We start from the raw sequence: 16,062 nt of genomic DNA, 5'->3' as shown, positions 1-16,062 counted from the left end.
AAACTGCAATTCATAATTGAGAATTCAAAAGATAGAAAAAGTCGATAACCTTGTTGTTTTGAAGTAATAGCTTACAAGCAAAGTGCCCTGTGGCCAGTGTAATTTCCCTCTTTGCTAATCTCTTGCTTTTGCTGTTTCCACCACATCTTGTAAAATCTAAGCTACTAACCTAACTGGGAATCCAAACTGTTGAGGCCTTCTCTTTCAAAAGGATGCACTAGGCTGTTGTGAGACTGGCACTCAACCCGTGCACCTCAGTATGGAAAGCAGCAGTGCTTGGCTAGTTACTGACTCTGCATGCCTGCCTTGTTTCTTTAGGGGGTCTATCCTGATGCAGACCTCACTCTGGGACCCAGGGTTCAGAGAAGTCTCACCATCTTAGACAATGCCTGTCATGGTAGAAAAGGAAGAGGTCAGGGAGAATTGTGCACCGGTTCTTAAGTACTTTTTCCTACAAGTGACATACATCATTTCCACTATTTTAATGACAAGAGCAATCATATGGCTGCACCTAACATCAAGAAAGCAAGGAATTGTGGTTTTGCTTATTACCAGAAAGAAGAGGGGAATTGGAAGCCATGTACAGTGGTGATGTCTTTTGCAGCTGCCTACAAGAATGCCTGCCACTCGTCACTGATGGTCATCCTAGTCTGACTGAAAAGTCACTATTACACATCTCTGAAGTAGGTCATAGCTTTATTTCTGTGTTTGGTTTTATCTTATAGGTTCTCACCCCCCTACCAAGCAGTCATTGCTGAAGAATTAACAGCAGAAACACTTGATGACTGTTTTTTAATTCTACTGCTCTCTTCAATGAGAACAGTATTTTTCCACTCTCTTAAATATCAAAACAGAGATTCTTGTCTGTGGTGGCTTTTTGTTGAAATGATATATTTCAGCACCCATCAAAAATGTCTATATTTCCTTACTAACTGTTCAGGAAAAACCTTCAACCTCATTCTTTATACCTTAAATACTAAAATGAGGAGGGCAAGAAAGAAGAAGTAGATTGGCTGGCCTGTTAGAATCTCCCTTTATAGAGGAAATATAAGTAAGAGGATTTCAATACACATTGAGAATCATTAGAGAAAATACATTAGTATGAATTAACCAATAAAAGACATTGAATCCAGATAAAGTACCAAGTTATTAGTAACTTATTAAAAGTAATGAATACATTTCTTATGTTTCTTATGCTTTAAAGTACTGTACAATGAGTCCATGTTAATAATTGTTTCCAGAAGGTCTCTAAATGCCATTGCTAGCTTGTGCGGGGCATTTGAAGAGACAAGATTAACCCATTGAATCTGACCGTCCTTGTGTTTCCTGAAGATCTTCGTGAGGAGAAAGACAGAGCTGCACCTGCTGTTTGCTTTTTATATGTCTCATTAACATTATTTTTTAAATGCTAATGAGCTATAATCCATGGGCTAATTTACTGGTTATGAGTTCACCAAAGAAACATGCAGAAAAATAGTCACTATAATCCCTTCAAATCATGTTTGATGCTTTTAGGGAATTGTTTTGAAATTTTTACCCTTTCCAGTGGTGCTAAGTTTTTAGATAGTCAGGAAATATTTATTGAGCTGCGTTAGCCTAATTTGATAGTTTGCTTCTTGCTTTCCTTTATTTCCTGTTGCAGACTGTTGCATTGGTATGTGGAAGTAGAAATCCTCTGGATTACTATAAACTTTTAAACATTTTCTTCCCTGGGACCCACCTATTAGTAAGGATCAATTATATTCAGCTAACAATTAGAATGAACACTATCCAATGCCTGGCATTTTGCTGGTGAGAAGACTTAAAAGTGGTATCAAGGAACTCAGACTGTTCTGACATAAAAGCAGCCCTAAGAGTTAGGTAAGCACATTTATTTGGTAAGTGATGCTCGTTTTACCCTGAGTTTGCAGGCATCTATTGAAGGTCTCCTCTGCTTCTGAGCCTTTGTGGTAGGCTTGAAAAATGGCTGCTCAAAGATGCTCCTGTCCTAATCCCCAGAACCTGCAAATACATTATCTTATACAGTAAAAAGCTGCTTTGCAGATGTTATTAAATTAATGATGCTGTGATGGCTGGTTTCTCCTGGATGATCCGGGTGGGAGTGATGTAACTACAGTGGCCTTTATAAGAGGAACTCTGGAGGAATCAGTAGAGAACCCTGTGCTAATGGTGGAAGTGGAGGTTGTAGTGATGCATTCTGAGTAGAAAATTGTCTACTATTATTACACTTAGCATACATTTTAAGTTTTATAATTAACTATTCTATTCAGTTAAACTCTGTATTTAAAAGATAGTGTTTTCATCCTGTTCTCTTCATGTAAGTACTTAAGGTATGAAGAGTAGGGTTGACGGTTTTACCTGAGCAGTTAGTATGGAAATGTAGAAATCTTCAGTGTGCACTGGGACGTGTCATTGCACAAAATGCCAGGCGAATACGAAGAATGCAGGTGCCCACTAGAAGCTAAAAATGGCGCAGCAAGGGAATCTCTCCTCCAGGTCTCCAGAAGGAGCCTTCCTGCTGACACCTGACTTCAGCCAGCAGAAACTGGTATCAGATTTCTAATACCCAGAACTATAAGAAATCGACTGGTGTTGTGTTAAGTCACTAAATTTGGACTGATTTGTTGCAGCACCAGTTGGAAATTAATAGTCTCTTAATAGTAGATCGAAATAAGAATCTATCATCCTGTAAGTTCCAGTTTCCTATCCCTCCAAATGAAGGCACAGGGGCATTTGATATTAAAATGCAGAAGAACCACACATGAAAAAGAATATATTACAAGAATAATGAGTTTATGATCTTAAATTAATGAGTTTAATACCAGACTATCTTAAATTCAAGGTTTTAAAATGTTTTCTGCTATGTAGCCATTTTTAAATGTTGACTTGTATTTTTTAGCCTTCCTTACTCCTGACTTTTCTTATATTCTATTTTATTCTTTTTAGTTGCATCTAAAATTTTGGTATTTTAACATAAAAATCTACTTGGTCTCAATTTTCTATAGTCTTTGTACTTAACACACATTTAAGTTTTAGAATTAACTCTTCTATTCCACTAAATTTTGTATTTATAAAATAGTTCTTTCATATTCTGTTGAGAATTTTTTTAGCATTTTGGAGAGCTTATTAACATTGTCATTTTTAAGATAAGAAAACTAGTGACATTTATTTATTTCTAGGTCATTTGATAGTACGTCTCCATTTCATTGTCGATCAGAGAGACCATCTAGGAATCACTACACACACAGGAGGACAGCACACACAGTGACTCTCTGATTGAGCTTAGGAATCTCATTGTTAATTTCATTTTTAAACATTCTTTCTCTTTAATTTTTATATCAGCATAAATGACCTCTATTTTTCTCTTAGGTACATTACTTGCTAGAGCAGATGTTTTCTGAAAAACAAATCTTAAATGATAAAAATCTGATCTATAATTTTCAGAGCACAAACACTGAACTCCCATTTCTAATTTAATCACTCAGCAAGTATTTACTGAGTACCTACCTAAGCATCCTGCTTCTATTTCATTGACTTCCTAATATTTCAAGTTCCTGGAAAATACGAGTACCTTTAGGCATGACTAAGCATGAGAAGGTAGCCCCAGATGTTCCTTTGCAAGCTAACTAAACATGGGTGTGAAATAATGATGAATGAATGCCTTGTTAATTTTAAAAGGAATAAATGAAATTCACATGGCATTTCTAGTTCATTTTTTAAATTAATTATTATCTGAATAAAACTAAAAGGAGCCTCATGGCTGCATATGTCAAATGATTCCATAATTAATATTCTAAAAGGGACTTTCTTTGTCATAGTCCAGTTGATGGATTTTTCCTGCTGGTGGGGTGACAGACCCCATCTGCCTTTGATAAGTACACTCAAGTAATTTTTCTCTGGAGTTTCAGACAGCATATAAAATTCCAGGCACTTTTATTAACTAATGTCAGTAAATGGAACTCTTTGATATGTTTACTTTTGGAAATATGGAAATTCTGTGCTATATATTATTAATAGGTAGAAATGAATGCCAGGGAAATTCATAAAAGAAGGAAAAAGGGCAGTATAATTCAGAATTAATTTTAATAAACAAAACTCTGGCTTGAGAACTTTTGAAATACATTCCATGAGTAGAACTAGCAAAAACTGTGAATTCAGTGTTTTTTTTAAATGTTACCACACAACAATCTTAGATGTAGCATAAGCCATCAGTGTTCTGTAGTTAATAGTAATGAACTAACATGAATACCATCCTACAAACTATCTTTTAAACACATCAGAAAATTTGCTTTTTTGAAAATAATGCCTTGGCCTTCTAGATAAGATTCAGAATTGGGGGAAGAAGGGCCTGTAAGCAAATTCAGTATTGATTAAATTAATATTAATCATCTATATTTCTCAAGTTATTCAAAAGGTTTCTTTTCATCATAGATTCCCTTTCTGTGAAGATAGGGTAAGAAACCATTTAACCCAATGGTGTTTCTGTCACCATTCAGAATCCTTGCCCTTAGATCTTCCCTTTCTCTGAAACTAGGTTGATGTCAGGGCTAGCATCTCGTGGACAGAGAGGATGGAGTAGAGAGTTGAAGTTCAAGCTAGTTAGATTTTCACAATGATTTCATTACTAACTTCCTAGATGAACTTGAACCAGCCATTTGTAATTTAGGTATACTTAATATCTGGAGTAGCCACTGATTTAATTTTCATGGAAATACAAATAACATTAGAGATTATCTAGATTAGTACTCTGATTTTAGTACTGATTTAGTACTTAGTTTTTAGAATAGCCTCAAAAACACTGGGTAAAGGAGGGAAAGTTGAGATCTGGGGAATTTAGGTAGCCCAACTAAGGCTCCATAGCTATTTGGTAGGAGATGGACACCAGAGTCTCAGCTGTCTGAAGCCCATCTCAGGCTTTTTCCATCACTGCAGTGTGCTTCTCACAGTGAAAAGCATTGTTGTACAAATACATAAAGATGCTGCAGGTTAACTTCCACTTTGAAATGTGCCTGGACATTTCCTATAAACCACTACTTAATTGTTTCCTATAAACCACTGTTTTAAAGGATAAGATTTAGTATGAATTTGTGTCTTTGTTAGTTGCACAATAGCAATGAACTTGGGAAGGCATAGTGGTTACCTGCTGGGTTTCTCTCCCTCTTCCCACCCCATGACAGCTTTACCAGAAATTACAGCCAGAATGGTACCCATATTGGATGCTTCCACCTTTGCAAAAAAGAAACCACTTTTCTTCCACAAAAAAAAAAAAAAAAGAGTTTTCTCCTATTTGGTTCAAATTACAAAAAAGCTTGTTTTGTTTCTCTATTTAAAATGTAAATGCCACAAAGAAAAATAAGTTGTTTACTCAGTTGTTGGTTTATATACTTACTTATATCCAATCTCATTCCATAAACATTTGAAGCTCATAAAATAGCTCTAAGTTTTATTGGTATGTTATATGTGATGATTTTTTAAATGCTAGTTAACAAGATCTTTTCCTGAATGTTTGGCCAGGAGTGAACATAGGTAGCAAGGACAATGGGAACTTTGAAGGGGATGAGAGGACAGAAATTGTAATGGCAGGATGGGATGCTGCAAGCAAATAGCAGCAAATCTGTCTGTTCATACACATGCCAGAAATGCCCCTACATTCATTGTTCATTGCTTTAGCTATTCTCATTTGAATCAAATCTGCAGTAGGCTTAGAAAGAATTCTTTGAACTAAGGCAGAAGATCTGTAAGGCACATACCCAGAACATATTTACCTAGTTTCTACTTTGCTCTAGGCATTACTTATACTGAGTTCTGAGAGTAGGGAGAGAAAATCCACAAATAATAAGCAGACCTTGCTGTTTAATTTCCTCAAGATCTTAGAGGCTAATATGAAAGAGAAGTCATAATGAAAAATAAATTTCAATAAAAGGGTTAAAAATTATTTTTGGCATGAGAGAGAAGCTCCTCTGGATCTTACCAAATGATGGAGGGAAGAATTGGGGTAGGCATGAACAGGAAAGCATTCATGGATGTGGTAGAAGTTGAATTGCATTTCAAAGGATGGTGAAGATTTGAGTATACACAATAGGAAGTATGAGAAGGGCATTTCAGTCAAAAGAAGTGAATGTTCTAGACAGGGTAGTGAAAACACTAGGTATACTATGTAAGCAGTGTTCGGTTTTACTCGAGCAATGCTTCTCCAGCACCCTGGTCTCAGGTCACCTTTCCGCTTTCTCTTCCCAGCTTTATTGAGATCTCTTGACATATAACATTGAGCAAGTTTAAGGTGTGTAATGTGAGGATTTGATACACATACATCTTGGGAAATGATTACCGCAAGAAGGTTAGTCAACACATCCATCTCCTCACCATTATCTTTTTTTTTTTTTGTGGTGAAAGCATTTAGGACCTTCTCTCTTAGCAACTCCAGATAGTCAATACAATATTGTTAACTGTAGTCACCATGCTGTACATTAGATCTCCAGAACTTACTCATCTTATGACTTTGTGACCTTTGGCTACCTTCACCCATCCCCCAACTCCCAACGCCTGTCCCAGGCAACCATCAATCTACTCTGTTTCTATGAGTTTGTGTTTTTTTGGATTCCACACATAAGTAAGATCATACAGTATTTGTCTTTCTCTGACTTATTTCACTTCGTATAATGCCCTCAGGGTTTATCCATGTAATCACAAATGGTGGGCTTTCCTTCTTTTAATAGCTAAATAATATTCCATTGCATGTATAGATACCAGATTTTTCAGCACTCTTAACAATTATTTAAGGCCTTACACATCTGGTTTATAAGGATTATATTTACCAATTATGCTGTTAAAAATTAAAACAGGTAACCATTTTAAAAATATTTATAATTTATTTAAATAGCATTAACAATCCATTACATCTTAACATAATTAATATATTCATAACAAAAGCTATATTTTCCAAAGCAAAATTTTTTTCAACTCTACTTAATACCTGGATTAATAGAAGCAGGATTAATTGATTTTCATCTTTACTTCTGCATTCAGTCTGTTGAGGTATCATACATCATGCACTTGTGGAAAACTCCATTGCACACTTAGAATTAAAAAGCCAGATAACATCTTAGCATGAAAACAGTTTTGACTACACAGGGGTCTCCAGACCACACTTTGAGGCTGCCTGGATTAGAGATTAAAATATGGGAAAGGGAATAGTTGGAGAATGACTGAAAAGTTCAGGAAGACTATAATACTAACCAGAAGAACATAGAAATTCCACACATTCGTAGAAATAGGGCCAATTTCCCAACTTTAAAACCACATCAGATATCCATACCCTAAATTTTCAGGCCATGTGGGAAATACCTGGGAGGCAGAAATCTTATTTATCCTTATATCAGAACTTGTTTCATCTTTTATAAAATGCCTTTAAGGTTATGCCAGAGAGATTGAGAAATTAGAATGATGAAGCCAGAACAGCTCATTGCCAACTCAAGGTTACTTTCCCAATGCAGTTTTGGCCATCTAATTTGCAATGTTTAAAAGGGAACACAGCGGAATTACTTAAAAACAAAAATGTGTCCAAACCTGGTCTGAAATTTGAGACTTGACCCCCTGTCCAAAAAGCCAGATGCCTAATTTTCTTTTAGGATTAATTTCGCTGGGCAAATCTAATATCAATAAAAGTACCCTTTACTCTCTAGCTTTGGAAGTTGCCTCTAGCCCAGAGAGCACAGTTACTGGACAGGACCCTGAGTTAAAAATATTTGAAATTTGAACTTCAAATGTAATGAATGCTTTGTTCCAAAAAATAATGTGAGAGGAATTTCAGCAAGTATGCCAGTAGGGGGAACTGTTATTCAACAAATAATAACCTAACTGGGCTTTTCCTGGGCAATAGGCAGAGACCATAGATAGTCAAGTAGACTCTCCATGGTGTAACTTTGTGATGAGCTGACTGATAAAGCGTCTTCCATTGTTTTTTCTTGATGATTATCTTGGTCAAACTTAGGAAGTCACAATCCCTTGTGGTCAAAGGGAGAAGTTGGTTTCCAATGTACTTACAGATTATGACTCTGGTTGGAGGCAACAATATTAGAATATTAAGGCCTGATAAAGATGATAAATCCCCTATAAGAATTGGCAGTTTGACTGACTGTGATTACCTTTGCTGGTTTCTGATTACCAGAAATCAGAACTCTGTGCATTACTTAAAGCATTTTAAGGCAGAGTTTCTGAAATAATGTACATGGACCACCTATATCAGAAACTCTAGAAAAACTTATTAAAAATGTAGATTCTAAGGTCCCACCCAACCTACTGGATTAGGATCTATGGGTTGACTCAAGAATCTACATTTTTTAAAAATGTTTTTCCAAATGGTTTTTATGCCTGATAAAGTGGATACTTTTTTTTTCCCCCTCATATCTTTAGAAACATTGAATAGAAAGGTAATAGCACCTAAGCGTAAAAGCTGACTGGATAAGCTTAGTGTGAAAAGTGGTGAACTGAACCTGGGCCAGCAGTTTACCTCCTTAAGCCTCTTCCTAATGATCCTCCACTTTCCTAGAGAGCTGGGGAGGAGAGACAGAAGAAACACGCAGATACGGCGCTCCAAGATTCAAGAACCCAAGACTGCACATTGTAAGCAACTTCATAAACTCAGGGGCCTCAGGAATGTCAGAAACAGTCATTTATGCCACGTACTATACCTGGTAGGGATCAGGCAGTTAGGAATGAAGGAATCCTCTTGCTTTTCTGGCACATGTCACAGTAATAAGTTGAGTGACAAAATATGCACTCTAAAGTTTTCAAATCTTGCGTAAAACAATGGTTAAGCAACATGACATTCTGCTTTTGTTTCTTGATTTTTATACTTTAAAGTTTAGTAATACTTTGTGGCAGATTGGGCTGAATATAATGAGATAAGTAAATAGAGGCTAATATTTTGCCTTCAAAATATTTAAGGCAAGAAGATTTGCTTAGATGAGGAGGAAAGCAAAGATGAGGAATTTAAAATAGGCCATACGTATGTTGCTACATAGTATGAACAAGAGCAGAAGGGCAGGGCAGTAGTAGTGAGACAGGGTAGTTTATTGAACTAAACCAGACACAGTGGGTAGACAAATACTACATGATTTCACTTAAATGTGGACTCTACAAAGAAAAACAAATGAACAAACTGAAAAAAACAGAAATGGAGTCATAGATACAGAAAACAAACTGAGGGGGTCAGGGGATAGAAGAAATACATGAAGTAGATTAACAGGTACAATATTCCAGTTATAAAATAAATAAGACACAGTGATGTAAAGTTCAGCTTAGGGAATATAGTCAATATAATTGCAAAACTTTGTATGGTGACAGATGGTAATTAGACTGCTTGAGATCATTTTGTAATGTTTATAAATATTGAATCACTATGTTGTATACCTCAAACAGTTATAATATTGTATATTAATTATTCTTCAATGAAAAGGAAGTTTAAGGAACACAAATCTCCACCTTCAAAGCTAAATAAATAAAATGAAGGTTTAAATTTATTTGATCCATACAAGCATCCTTCATTATTACCTCTATGCACCTAATTTCTTTCTAGGCATTAATGAGGTGGGAAGTGAGTGGCATTGATGATGGCAGTAACCAATCTTAGAAAACATAAAGAAAAGGAAGAAAAGGTTATCATGTTTAAGGAAAATATCTATAAAAGCATATTTACTTCTACAGTGGGCCAAGAAAGAAACTTTGGTTGAAATTGATCCCATTCCTAAACCAAGAAGAAATAAAGAAAGGAAAGGGAGAAGGTGCCGTAGGGTGGAGAGAGGCAGTTTGTTGAACCAAACCAGACACAGGAGGCAACAATATAGAGATGCCTACTTTTAAATGGGTCAGAAGTTAAAAAAAGTGGTGGCTTAGGGCAAAAATAAATTTATGAGCCATATTTTTTTTGAAGAGTCTTCTTTAGGTTTCCCTTTGGGGACATCTCTATCCTCAGTTATCCTGCCACCATGTTTCATCTCTAAATTAAATATGGAAAACACTGAGAAAGTGGGGCATATCCTTTTCTAAGAGACACGATTTTTAAGTTTTTTGTGTTTTTCCAAGTATCCATCACCCTAGAGATTTTTAGAATTCTAATGAATGGGAATATTTGCCCATACTAAAATTTTAGTTAATTCAGTCAGGGTTGCTCTTAAAACAACAAACAACGGTTTTACTTCATCAATATAAGAGAAAAAAAGATAATTGCCTATTTCATGCTGTACAGACGGGTATTCAACTGTAAGTCATTTAGAAAGCTTTTATGGAATTAACATTGCAACTAAAGACAATAGATGTTAATAATAATTATGACAAACATTTATTGAGCACTCCATATCCAAGAAATTATCCTAAGTAATTGATATATGTTAACTCATGTAATCCTAACAACTACCCTGTGTTACAATTATTTTGCTCATTTTACCGGTGGTACACAGAGTTTAAATAATTTCCCCAAAGTCACGCAGTCTCTCTGTGGATTCATACACAATTATTTTGATTACAGAATCTGTGCTACATGTCATTAAAATAATGGCATAGTAATCCATAGGTTCATAGGGATTCGTCATTATGATTCTTTCTGAAGGCGTAATGAAAAAATTTCAAGCTGAATTCTGAATCTGAAGAAAGTTCAAGGCCATGGCCATTGTTGGAAGCAACAGAACTCCTTATATGGGTGCCAGAAACATGATCCATGACTCTAAATATGATGCCCATTAACTAAGAAATAAAATCTTATTATTTTACACTTTATCTCATATAGAATCATGGAGTCAACTTTACCTTTGCATTACCCATGAAAGAATTAGAAATGAATGAATTACATGAGTAAAATTTTAAGGAGAAATATTTAACTTACTCATTAAGATGCATATTACATTTTAGAATTTTAAAAGTATGCATTTACATATAATTAATATGTCTTTTATAAATGAGTCACATCTATCCTTAGTTTAAGCTCAGTAAAAACTCTGCTTAGTAATTTTGGTTGCAGTTTCATAGTTTGAATTATCATGTTATAAAACCATATGTAAATTAAAATGTCCTGTAAGCCCGTTTTTCACTAATTCATATGGACCCTCTCTAATTAATATGATTATATATTCCTGAACTGTTAGCTTCAAAGCTATTTAACACTTTCTTAACAGCTTTGTCAGAATGCTATTATATTATTAATTCTTTGATGCTTTTTTTTCTATGGTAAATAGTTAAACACATTGTACAATACTTTTTTGCAACTATTGTGCACACACAACATCATATTATGGTAATCTGATCCCTATTAAATCATGTATTACCTATTCTTTTTAAAACATGAGCCTATAATAGGCAAGTCTCTCCTGGTCTGATTTATTGCTCTGTATTAATGAATACACATACTTGCATACTGTTCTCCATAGTTAAAGACTTCCTATTGTTTTATAGAATGAATACCTCACTATTATATTTTGTATGACAAAATCAAGAGTGAGAGGAATTGTTTTGATCATTGACATAACAATACAAACAGACAATGAAAATGGAGAAATAATGGTTTGGGTAGGTTTTTATATAACCTTTTCAGTGTGCAATGTTGGCAAGCGGTGGTTTCCAAAGTAAAATTATTCAGCATATCTAACTTAGGCAATCTATTAAACAAAAGTGTTCTTTTAAAAAAAGACAATTGCATTAGAATATAATGTACATTTTAAAAAATGTTCCACAGAATAGCTTTTTAGATATATACCCCTAGAACTCAGTTTTTCATAACTAATTGAAGTAACAGGTGCTCTACATTGAGGCAAGATAAGCTCTTTGGACATGTTTTATTACTATTGCAGTATTATTTGAAAATGAGTTTTGTGAGCACATGGAACATGATTTTTTTCTGGTAAAAGCAAAATAATATGACAACACAGATCATTTTATAACAAGTTTTTTGGAAATATAAATGTCATGTTTAAAATTATTTGGGGTTCAATGAATACAATTATATGACTTAGAGGGAAAAAGTCAGTATATTAATTATTCATGTCTTTTATAGTCATCAAATACCTCTTCAAATGGAAATATTTTAGCTTTGTTTCCAATAGCTAAATATGCTTTTCATAAAAGTAGGTTGAATATTTGCCATCTTGTGGGATATTGGGGATAAATGTTGGTCTACAGTTCCCTGTTTCTTTTAAGGCCAAAACAATAAAGGTGTAAGCTAAAGCTCGATTGGTGCTTGATCATCAAGTGTTTACTGAGCACCTACTATGGACACAGTGTTACACGAGGTATGTTAAATGTATACTTCCTTGTTTCAATTGGTTATCTCTGGTTCATCTAATTGACTGCTATGTATGTCAAATATACTGAGATCCATTTAAAGAAGAGTTTCTTCAAGTCAAGACTAACTGCTTGGATTCATCCAGATTTGGGGATAGAACTGTAAGACCCATCATCTTAGATGTGGTGTTTAAATACTGAAGCTGTGGATAAGTAGAGTACAGCACAGGAGAGGAAAATATGGCCAAAGATGGAACCCTGAGAAACATATTAGAAAAGGAGATATCCTAGCGATTACAGGACCATCTCTTCCTCACCCCTTTCAGATGCTGTGGCTTCTCATCTCTTCACAGTCCAGACACAGCTGACTTGGTTTCCACTCTGCATGCTTTCCTGATGAGATGACATTCAACCCTATAACTTCTGTCTCTCTTCAGGCTTAAAATTCTTGGAAACCAGGCCTATAAGCCACTGTCTACAGAACTGAATTCAGTATCGTCCATTCCAAACCTATTCCTTTAACTTTTACTTTACTTCCTCTTTCAGTTTCATTGAACCTTAGATATTTAAGAGAAGTCTTAGGCTTCTCCCTTTTCAGGATCTAATCAGCCACCAAGTAATATTAGTTAAAATCTGATATTTGACACTGTTCCAAAACCTGGAACAGCAGTGTGAGTGATCACTAATTTCTTGAGAATGAATGATTGGATTGGACATTTATTACTTTTCTTTTTCTATCTCACAGTCTTCCTTTGCCTCTTTCTCACTGGATCCAGAGCCAGGATGTTCTGAAACACTATGTAATTAAAGTCTCCTGATCCCAATATTAGCAACTCCTCCACACCATTCCCCACATTGCTGCCAAAAGAGGTTTTTGAAATGGAAACACAATCATGCACCGCCTTCAGAATGTCACAGAACAAAGTCTAGATTCTTTGGTGTGGCATATAAGCCTGAAGGCGTATAGGAGCCTGCATTATTTACTTCTAGCCCACAATTACAACTTCATCCCTCTTTCCTTTCAGGTATTTTATGATATAGTCTTAAGTTCTCTAAAAGTGACATTTATTTTTTTGGCTTGTCTCCTTGTGACTTTATGCTTTCTGTTCTGTCTAATCTGCTTTCTTCATTTCATTTACCTGGTGGACTCCTACTCATCCTGCAAGGTTCAATTTTATGCATCCCCTCCTCTGTGAAACCTCCTCTCAGGTTCTCAAGTAGAGTGGAGTTACTTTTTCTTTTTTATTATGACAATTACTGCATTATATTAGAAAAGATTGTTCATGTTTATCTCCCATGCAAATAGGAAATACATTGGTATTTCTTCAATATTGGTATTCCTGCCATGTATCACAATATGTAACACATAGTCAGGAATTAATAAATGTTAATGAATGAATGAATGAATGAATGCTATCTAAAACAATGAGAGACAATGGGAATAGAGTTCTAATTTACATTTATATTAAATAAAATTGCTACTACTTTGAGCCTGAGCATTTGTGTTAAGCATTCCACATACATTATTTTATTTAGTCCTTAACATAATCCCATAAGATATTTTTGTCTCTATTTAAATGAGGAATAAAGGCTAAAAGAAATTAAATAATAAATCCATGTCTTATAGATAGTAAACTGCAGGGATTTGAACAACATCTGTCATACTCAATGGTTGCAATTCTAAACCATATGCCCAACATGTGAAGTATATATCAAGGATTATCTGTAATCCATCTCTCTTACTTTAAGAAAATGTATATGTTATAAAGTAGTGATTCATAATTCAAAATAGTTTACGGAGATATGCAGTCAGACTCTTCCCTCAGATTTCCACATAATTTTCTTCTTTAATTCCTTAAGTTCTCTGCTCAAGTCATGTTCTCAGAAAGGATCTCACCCTGCTTATTCCTCATTCTTCCTCATAACATTAGCACCTTCCAGTTTCTAATATCTTAGTGTCTGTCTTCCTCCATGATAATGTAAGTTCTTGGCAAGCACCAGACTTTGCGTTGTCCCCAGCCCTAGCACAGGACCTGCCACATAGTACCCACATAGTATTTGTTGAATGAATGAAAAACTGGTCCATACTGTAAAGCAACAGGTTTGAGATGAAGCAAGTGCATTCTTCTTTAGAAAGAAGTTTTTCTCTAAAAATCCAGCTTTATGGTATTGTACATTGGAGGGTAAATTGGTTTCAAACTTTTTATTTTGAAATAATTATAGATTTACAGGAATTTGCAAAGAAAGTACAGGAAACTCCTGTTCAAGCTTCAGTGGAGTAAATTTGTAATCTGCAAAGGGACTTAGAGCATGCTTTCCCTATATATAAAGATTCCCTAGGGCACTTAAAATATAATTTTATTTCTATGCATCTTTTAAAGAGAATGTTGAAATAGAACTCTAGTAGCAATTGCAGTCTCTGGAACTCAATGCCTATTTCAGTAAATGTACCAACTGAATAGACTCTCCTTAGTATTCATTCACAATTATAAAATTGCAATGTATTTGCAAAGAAAAAAATTCAGTTATTGTATTTGCAGCTGGTGGCTGGCAGTGTTCATGATCCTGTTTTCTTTAATGACTGTGATTGAATTGCCAAAAGAGATTCACACAGTGGACCCTCTACCTTCTCTCTCATAAATAGTGTGAGTAGTGGTCCCTGAAATTATTATAGCAGGAGCAAAGAGTAACCTCTTCATATACAGCTCTACAGAGGTGGAGATAATGTAGAAAGATTTCTCCATGACATATTCTCTGGCTGCTCCTCCAGCTAAGTAACGTACAAAGTGATTGTTAAAACAAAATGTGTTTTGAAAATAGCAAAATTGACTTGTTTCATACTTAAGTAATATTTCATAAATGTCTCCTGTATTTTTTGCCTGTTGTTCTGATGGTATTCAAGAAAATAAAATAACTTCATTGCTCTAACTTGGAGGAAAGTGGTCTATCTCTTTGACATTGTCAAGTCAATGGAAAATATGGACCACATGCTACCTTTGTCCTTTAAATGTCAATTGTTAAAAAAAATTATTTGCCATACAGAGATATATTTTAAAACATTTACTCATTTGTTTTCACACTTCTGTCTATTCTAACAATACCTTTCTGCAAGTATGAGAAAATTCATGAAGTAGGAGCTTCTCCCAATGAAGAATAATATTCATTAAGGAAATCATGTGAGTTCCAATGCCTTTAATTTCAGGTGTCAGTATGATTGATCCTGTGTTCTTTCTATGAAGTACAATGTATGTGAAATACAAAACCATTTTTAGTTACTCTAGGGCACAAAAGACAGATCAAATTATTTCACACAAATACATTATGTTTTATGTTATTTGACACATATATAGTTGATATGAAAAATGTTTTTTTTTCACTATACTAAAAATTTAAAGTAAACAGTACATACCAAGGTAAAAGCCTGATTAATTAGGATTCTTCAGTGTTAACTCTGTGGATTACCTTTGTGCTTTGTAATTAAAGCATCTGTAATACACACAAGGAGGAACCATTTAAAAAAATATGTGGATTTTTGAAATGTCATTCATTTATACATTAACACATGTTTATTGAATCTTTATGTTGGGGGCTTTGACTCTATTAATGATATATTCTCTACCCTTAAGAAGTTTACAGTTCTTTTTAAGGGATATAAACAAGTAAACCATCAATTAACCACAGCTACTGAGGCTTCATGAACAGTTTGATCACCTTTTATTTCATTAGCATGAGCTCAGTCTGCTGATGAAACATCAAAGTTTCTAGGCTTCCTTTGAAAGAACACAAACTCCT

At 34.7% G+C, this 16,062-nt stretch overlaps 1 protein-coding gene across 4 annotated transcripts in view; it reads left to right on the top strand.

The window, feature by feature from the left end:
• The window catches only part of MAGI2 (membrane associated guanylate kinase, WW and PDZ domain containing 2), a 1,519,032-nt gene that overhangs the window by 587,177 nt on the left and 915,793 nt on the right, over positions 1-16,062 (top strand). The window lies entirely within an intron of this gene.

The sequence above is a fragment of the Manis pentadactyla genome, chromosome 7 (genome assembly GCF_030020395.1).
Source record: "Manis pentadactyla isolate mManPen7 chromosome 7, mManPen7.hap1, whole genome shotgun sequence".
NCBI classification, from domain to species: Eukaryota; Metazoa; Chordata; class Mammalia; order Pholidota; family Manidae; genus Manis; species Manis pentadactyla.
The sequence above is the reverse complement of the archived record's forward strand: the minus strand, read 5'-3'. Positions and strand labels throughout refer to the sequence as shown.